Source organism: Corvus moneduloides, chromosome 18 (genome assembly GCF_009650955.1).
Source record: "Corvus moneduloides isolate bCorMon1 chromosome 18, bCorMon1.pri, whole genome shotgun sequence".
NCBI classification, from domain to species: domain Eukaryota; kingdom Metazoa; phylum Chordata; class Aves; order Passeriformes; family Corvidae; genus Corvus; species Corvus moneduloides.
This window is the reverse complement of record NC_045493.1, coordinates 8,311,350-8,319,630: the sequence shown is the minus strand read 5'-3', so window position 1 is coordinate 8,319,630 and position 8,281 is coordinate 8,311,350. Positions and strand designations below refer to the sequence as shown.

At 47.6% G+C, this 8,281-nt stretch overlaps 1 long non-coding RNA gene across 1 annotated transcript; it reads right to left on the bottom strand.

Annotated features, from left to right (window-relative positions):
- Positions 1–6,496: 6,496 nt before the first annotated feature.
- On the bottom strand, positions 6,497–8,036 carry LOC116453163. The gene is made up of 2 exons (XR_004243700.1): positions 7,915–8,036; positions 6,497–7,122 (listed from the first exon to the last, which is right to left on the bottom strand). It is a non-coding gene; the product is annotated as an uncharacterized LOC116453163 (long non-coding RNA).
- Positions 8,037–8,281: the final 245 nt, after the last annotated feature.

Here is an 8,281-nt window from a genome sequence, read left to right as displayed (position 1 = left end):
AGCCTTGGTCACTGCTCTCCCTTTATTTATCCTTGCTGCAATAAACACCAGGGCAAGGACCCAGAGTTCTTGGTCCCCTGCCAGAGTCCCTTCCTCTCTGCAAATAGCCTGGAAGAGGGTTTGTGACACCAGCCTTTGCACTGCCTTTTTTTCCTTTCCTTTGCAGGCGCTCCCCTCTCGCAGGGTGTGAGGTTTCCCTCACCTGCTCACTGGGCAGGCTGCAAGCCTTCTGTCTGCTAAGCTTAGAGATCATTCTGCTAGCCAGGAAACCATGTGGGACTGGTGGTGGGACCCAAACTGAAAACAAAACTCGAGACAAAAGCACTGAGAGCCTGCAAAACTGCTCAGATTAACAGCAGGCAACAAAGAAGCTTTCACAGGCAGGACAGCAGCACATGCTCTGCCCTCCCTTAGCTGTCACTGCAAGATGAAATTGTTGATCTCAAGTGCCAAGGAGACCAAAAAAAAAAAAAAATAGAACTTGATCCAAAGAGAAAATCTCACCCAAACCAGCCTTCAGATGGGGCAGCAGTGGGGAGCTGGCAGCAGCCATGGGAAGAAGCTGAGCCCCTGCTCCCCATTCTTCCCCTGTCCCAGGGATGCTCATTTTTATTTCCTCCCTGGAGCAACAAGTGGACCCATCCTGACTTATATTAATTGCTTATGGAAGAAAATAGGCATTTCCTATCATATTTTCCTCCTGCACTTGGGTGGGACAGCAGCAAAGGCCTCAGGCTGATGATGTTTTGGCAGCAGCAGGGACCTGGGGAGTTGGTGGGAGCTCAGCCCAGCTCTTGCTCAGGGTGGGACGGGAAATTCAGTGTGGATGTCAGTCAGCAAGATGTGACTGCCTCGAGTTAAAAGCAGAAGCATTTTAATAAGAAATATGCCTCTGAGTCACGATGCTCCAGGGACCAGTGGTGTACTGTCTTACCCACCAGCCTCACTCAGGGACTTTTTTAAGGTCAGGATCTGGGCTTAAAATTGCTCAGCTGTGAACAGAATAAACACTTGGTCATGTTTGCTCACTCGAGCTAAAGGTGAGTCACCTGTAATAACTTTCAGAGGGAAAATTATATGAGTAATACTTTGAGAACAAGGTATGAAAAATACCGAGAAGGAGCCGTGTGATGTATTTAATAATCACGACCCCTTGCTGAATCATGATCCTCTCAAAGATGCATTCCCTCACGCTCACCAGCATTTGATTGCGTGGCTCTGGAGTGTGCTAACCCTAAAACGTTCTGCAAATACATTTGTGTCGCTCAGCTCTAGCTGTGTTTAGAGAGTGCCTTGGAGAACACATTAAACACTTCAGCTGCTAAAGCGAGTGTCAGCACCGTCCCAAGAGCCTCTGAAGTAAATGATGTCATTAAGCACATTGTGGGAATAGTCATATTAATCTCCCATCTCTGAGCAAACCTGCCTTTACATCAGAGCCACAGGGGTCAAAGTGGGTGTGTTGGTACATTTTTAGCAGCTCCCAGTTGCTGGTACTGGCAGCGGGATGAGCTGTGCGAGGCCTGACCCTGCTGCTGGCTCCTGTGGAGCTGGAAATGGAGGAGCTGGTGGGAGATTCTGGCCAGGGCTCCCCACAGCCAGCACTTGCCTTGCTACCTGCCAGCATCTCCTCAGCCCTGACGGGCTCCTGCCACACACCGTGCTCCCAGCCTGGCACAGTGAAGGCAGTGGGACACACCAGCCTGAGGGATGAGCGTCCACCCCTCAAGATAAACCTAGATCAGGTGATCAGAGCCAGGGAAGTGCCTCCTGCTGGGTTATTCCATAAGGCATGGGGTCCTGGCTGCTCCTCCCAGGCAGCTCTCATGGTGTGTGTCATGATCTGCTCTTGAAATCTGGCCAAGTTCCTGGAGAAGCTCGAGCATCAGCCTTGAGCTTCCCGGCAGGTTTCAAGTTTGGATTCACAGGACGTTAAAGCACCTTGGGGGGCTGAGAGAAGGCTGAGCTGTGGGTGCACTGGTAGCAGAGCATCTCTCCAGCCCCAAGGGCGGGGCTGCAGGTGCCTCAGAGCACAGAGATGCGGGGATGGGCTGTGCCTGGCAGAGCGAGGTGCTCTGCTCCCAGCCATCAGTTTCTCTGTGCTGTCCTTTCCATGTGCTCCAGGATGCATTGCTCACGCTGCCGGGCAGCAGGATCCTGACACGGCTGTAATATAATTTTGCATGTGTTAATTTCATTTCTTGGCTTTGCTCAGGATCAGCTATTATTCTGCTGAGATCGTAACCAGGAACGGGTGAAGCTGGTTCAGAGAAAACAGCCAAGCCCATGCCTTTCATTTCCCCTCTCCTCCCAACTGCTGTGACCTTTGCCCATTATTAGAACCAAAACTGAAATAAGCCTTTTCTTTCTGAGGCGCTGAAATACTCAGCTCTGAGTCAAATTCATGGAACAAGGGAACTGATTCAGACAGCCACAAGCTATTGTTTCAGTTCCACCTTAAAGCAGTTCCAGCTCTGTCAGCTCTTTTCTTTCCTCCTTTTAAAACCCAGCTGGGAACAGCCCAGTAAGAGGCCAGTTGACACTGGGGATGGAGGCACTGAGCTGCTCACAGCTCTTTCCAAAGCCCCCATATCCCTAGAGAGCACCATGGCAGGCAGCAACACATCTGCCACGCTGTCCTGCCCAGGCAAGCGCTCCCTGGCACTCAGGGGACAGATCCTGTCCATTGTCACCCTGCTGGGAAAGCAGTACTATGATATGGCAAATATTGAGTGGGGGGCTCCTGAGGCAGGAGCTGGTTCCTTGGAAGGCCTTGGCTTTACTAGATCCCAAAAAAAGCCAGCAACAGGTACTGTATCCCTTGGAGAAGGGCAGAAGCCCCACTTGAAGGACTGTTCTGCACAGTCTCGCTCCCACAGCACACCCATCTTTAGCCACCAGCATGACAAACTCTGCCTGGACATTTGTGCAACCTGCACAGCTCCTGGAGGAGGGCTCCCTGCTCTGGTGTGAGCATTTCTCCCAATCCCACCCTGTTTCTGAACCACAGGTTCGTGCTGGTACAGACCTCAATGTAGCTACACCCATGCTCAGTTCTCTGGAGTAGGTAAGCCAAGCCCCTAGGAAAAAGGCTATTATGGGATTCTCTGAGTCACCCTGCGCCTTCTCCAGTTGTACTTAAACCTGATACTGATCCATACTGTTGTTGAAAGCAAAAATTAAGCAGACAAACAAGTAGCTGGGAAGGCACTTTAAAGACTTCTTCATCAAAGGTGATTTCAAAACGTTTTCCAACTCGGCATCCTTTAGCATAAATACACCACCCAGGTTCCCAAGGGCCTTTGGGGTAGGAAGATCAGTGTGGTGAGGAAGCCTCTTCTCTGCCAAAGCCTGATATCTGAGCAGCTCCTACTTGCAAAATAACACAGGCACCTGTTGTTTGTTTTGGCAATTCTGAAATCACAGTGTTCCCATAAACTCCACACACACACACACACACATGGGTCCTGGGAGAGCCCTCACTCCCAGCACTGGGGGAGATAGTGTTATTTAAATAAATAAATCCTCAAGGTTTCTGAGTGGTTTAGCCAAGAGTGCATGGAAAAATTACTGTGCTACTACCAAATAGTTGAGATTCAGGCCCAAAGGCCATGAAAGGTGTCTGTTCTTGTTTCATTGCAATGAAATCGTGCCAGCCACGACCACAACTGAGCACAGCTCCCGGTAACAGAAGTGCTTCTTGACAAGGAGAGCTGGGATTTGCTTTTGGAGCACCTTTGCCCCCCAGCCCAGAGGAAATCTCACAAGTAATGTGGTGAAAGGTAAAATTCAGATACAAACCAGGATTTAAAACCACCAAGAGCTAGTGCTGGTACCCACGTGTGTGCAGGCATGAAGATGTGTTGGTGCAGGACCCTGGAGTAGGGATGGGCACAGGGACTCTCAGCACCACACTAGGGAGGACTGGACAATATTTGAAATGACATTTTTTGTCCTCTTTCAGAAACAAAAAGCAAGCCCATGGATGTTAACTGCAGAGCTGTGCATGAAATAACAACCTGTTACCCGGCTTCTTGCCTGAAACATGTTTGTTTTGTACTGCGTTTATGCAGAAAATTTTTTCAGACACCCAAGACAGTTGTGATTACTCACCTTAATGTTCAGCATTTATCCATATCTATCTCATGGTAGTTAACATATGCAAGCCAGCCAGGCTTAGCAAATCTTTGCCCTTTCCTACATTATTGATCTGACATTTCCTCTGGAGTATTTCAACTGAGAATTAAATTAACGCCGTATCTATGGACATTACCTAGTTAAAACAGACCAGCTGCACGGGCTGGCACACCCTTTGTTCAGTCAATCACCATCTTCCTTTTATTAATTCATGAAACCTTGTTGTTATTTCTTAAAAGTGGAAGATGCCATTAGCAATGCTAATGAAAACTACCAGGCTCATTATGGCCGGTGCTCTCCAGACAGCCCCTAAAGAGCTCTCTCCATCCTACAGAGACCTCGCTCTGCCATTCCCAGGCAACAGGAACGTGCTGTTTGCTTTTACTCAGACATGTTCTTGGGAGAAGATATGCCTGCAGTTTACAGTGTGGTGACCACACAAACTGCTCCCTGCTCCGTCTGGGCCATCTCCAGGAGTCCCTGGAATGGTCCCACATTAGTCCTGGCACCAAGGAGCAGTCAGCACAGGTAGCAACAGCATCATCCCAGCTCTTTCCCTTCTCTTTTTAAGCTCAAACTGTCCGGCAATTTCCACAGTTAAATATTCATTTTCCTTTTTGCTTTTATGTCACAGAAACACCACTGAAAGATCAGCAGGAAAAACAAATTACTCAGGAAAGGCTGTTTGGCCTCAGGAAGAGGTGTCCTCAGCATAGACTCAACTGCCTTCCTGGATTTACAGGGCTCTCTTTGGTATTTAATAAAGACTGCTGTTCTGACAATAAAGAGAAACATCTGCTGCCTTGTGTCTGGCCGGCTTTAGCAGCCTTTATTTTTCCTTCTTAAGAGAACAGTTTGGATTGATTAAGACTCAAGCAAAGTATTTTAACTTTGATACATCCCCAGCTTGTTGAAATCTTACCTGAAATCTTAAAAAAAAAACCACAACAAACCTACAAAAAAACCCAGTACACAAAATGAAAGTCTGGAGAACATGTGAAGGCCCAGAGACTTCAAAGAAGCACTTTCAAGGCTGAAGACTGGATCTAAAAACTTTTATATTGCTCCAGCCACAAAGAAGGCCTTCAGCTGGGCTCTGCTCAGGCTGGGGCTTCACCTGCACAAAGCTTTGCTGCAGCTGAGAGGGGTCCCAGTTTGTACACACACACACACACAGAAGCCTCGTGAAGACCAAACTGAGTAAAATCCCCAGTCTTGGACTCTGTCTGACCTTCTACGCAGCTGGAGAGCAAAGCACCCAAAAGTTTCATGTTGCTGGATGACTTGGAGATGTGATGGGAGAACCTGAGGATGCTCTAACGCCTGCAGAACTGCGTCTTCAGACTGGAACAAGACAAATTTTCAGTTTGAAGAGAGGTAGTAAACATAGAATAAAGAAAACAAATCTGAGGAGATGCTTTTTATCACATATAAAGCTCTGAACAGGAATCAGTGCAGACTTGTTGACGCCAAGCACAGGATACCTCTAGGTAAACAGAAATACTTCTGCTTCACATACTGCCCTGGGTTATTCCTCCATGGAATACCTAAAAAGAGGTTTTTGCTGTCAGATTTCACTCGCTTCATTTAAACTATTCTACTTTTCATTTGCAAAAAGGAAAGCTGCCAGAGAAGATGATAAATGTTAATGTTGGTAAATGCACTGTGCTGGGTGAAGTCGTGGAGCATTCAGGCAGGTGATGGCTCTGTAAAAGCATTTCAGAGGAGAGGAGATCAGGCTTGGGGCTGGCTGGATGCTGGAACCTGCTCCAGGCTGCTGCTCCGTGCCCCACCATGACCAGTCACAGGGTAAGGGGTTAAGCACATGAAGCCTCTGAGCTGCAGCAAGAGGCCTCCCTCATGCTAAAAACTCATCACTTGAATAGCCCAGCTCAGCAAAAAAGCCTCCATTTCAGAGATAGGGAAATGATGTGCTACGGTCCCTTGCACAGCTTAGCTGATGGGGTTTAGGAATAATGTGCCTTGCTTCTGTTATCAAATATAAAAAAATCCTTGCTTCTGTGCACCCAAAGATTCCATTCATGTCAAAGCATGGGGTATATTTTGTACTTTGGGTAACACAGGCCCACTGGGGATTAGGCTGGGACTACTTCCTCTCCCCCTGACCACAGGCACCAGCCAGGGACCACCCTCACTCAGATCCTCTGTATTTTGTTTCCCCTGAAGACTGTCCCTGTGTCAGCAGGGACATTTAATTCACTCCCTTCTCCTGTAGTTTAATTGCTCAAATTATATTATAGAGCTGGAGAAGGACACAAACCATACAAACCAAACCCCTGGAAACATCGTGACAGCCAACCACAACCCACTCTCCTCACAAAGAAGAAATCACATCAGATCAGCTTCTGCACAGCCAGTTTATTTAGCTGAGACAAGAGAGTTGTTGGAGCAAATAATTGAGAAATAAGATGATAAAACACAATATTAGCAATAACTGCCTTTACTGATGGGCCTCTGAATGAGACATGCTCAGTGTGCTGCACATGCCCCACGTGCTGTCATTTCCTTGCTCTGAGCAGATTTGCTGAAGATTTGAGCCCTAATCTGTGCACTGTAACATTATCTCAGCATTTGTATTTGTGTGCTGATCTTCTGTGGTTAGACGTGGGCTTTGGCTCCCACAGGGCTCCCTAACACACTATGATCCTGTCTGTTCCAAATAACTGCACACTAGATTTTACATGGGGGAAAAGGTTTGTTTGGGGTTGGGGATTTTTCAATAGGTTTATAAAAAAAAAAAAGAAAAAGCAACAGATTTTTGGTGTCTGACCCTGATGCTCACCCTGGATTTCAGAACTGCAAAGACATCCACTGACTTTGGCAAAGGACCTCATCCAGGTACCCAAACAAAAAAAAAAAATAACCTGAGCATAGAGCAGATCCTTAGCTGATGTAAAATCAGTGAGAGTCCACAGTGCTATTCACGCTGCATCCCAAGGCAGGATCCCTCTGAACCACTGTCCCCTGAAAATGTAAGAAGCCAACGGTTACCAAACAATGTTGTTTTTTTTAATGTGCTCAAAATGAAACAGTCCATGTCAGGAGCATTGTCCTGAGAAGGAAGAGCACCTGCCACTCCTATGGTCAATCTCCCTTTTTATTTATCTTGGGCTTCTGACTCCTTAATCTGTTGTGGAATGTCATTTAATTAAGCATTTTCAGGGTTCACTCTAGGCCGTGGGATTACGCTGTAAGCAGGCAGCGCTGGCCTGAAGTTGTGATAATTAAGGCCACGAAGGACAGCTTGGCACATTGTCTAATCAGGGAGCCAACACAAATATGCCAGAGCTGGTACTAAATATTTCCACGGTAGAAGCATTCAGACTTACTAGATGGGGTTTCCCCTACTCATAAAGGAATAGAGGAATAAGAAGGAAAAAAAAAAAAGAACGTGCTTTTTCCAGTTTAATTAAATTAAAAAAGGGAAAAAAAAAGAAAGACGTTAGAAACATTCTTGACAGAGGAGTGCCTGAAAAGGTTTAATTCCAACCTTACTGATTCTATGCTTTTATGGATAAAGGATTAACGAGCACTAGGAACGGGAGGAGCTGGGCAGTGTATGGCACTGCTGCCTTCTGCACCCGCCCCGAGCCAGACCCCAGCCACTGGGCTTGTGAGCTGCCCTGCCCTGGCTCACTGCCCAGCGGCGTCTCTGGAAGGTACAAGAGCACTCAGGGTCACACCAAGCAAAAGTACCACTTCCTGCTACACTGAAGGTGCAGAGGTGTTTCTTGTATTCCTGCCTTCACTTCTTACCTTCAGCTGCAGCGGAGCTGTCCACACTGCTTCCTGGGCATCACCTCGCCTCCTGTCTCTGTTCTCTCCCTCCCACTCCAGTTCCGTGCTCCACACCCTCGTTGCTCTGTGCAGTTTCACACTAATGCTTGTGGAAAAAGACAGAAGCCCTCAGCACCACCTGTCAAGTTTCCACGCTGGTGAGGCCCAGTGGGCACCCACCACCCAGTGCTGACACCCATCCCCTCCCAGCCTAGAGTTCTTGCATGGGCAACACCCCCAAGCATTTTCCCCTGTTCCCTGCTCCTCTCATGGGATAGGAATTTATACAGCATGGTGTCTCTCTTACTGATAATCTTGTCTGCTTTCCCACTTTGCTTGGGCTTCT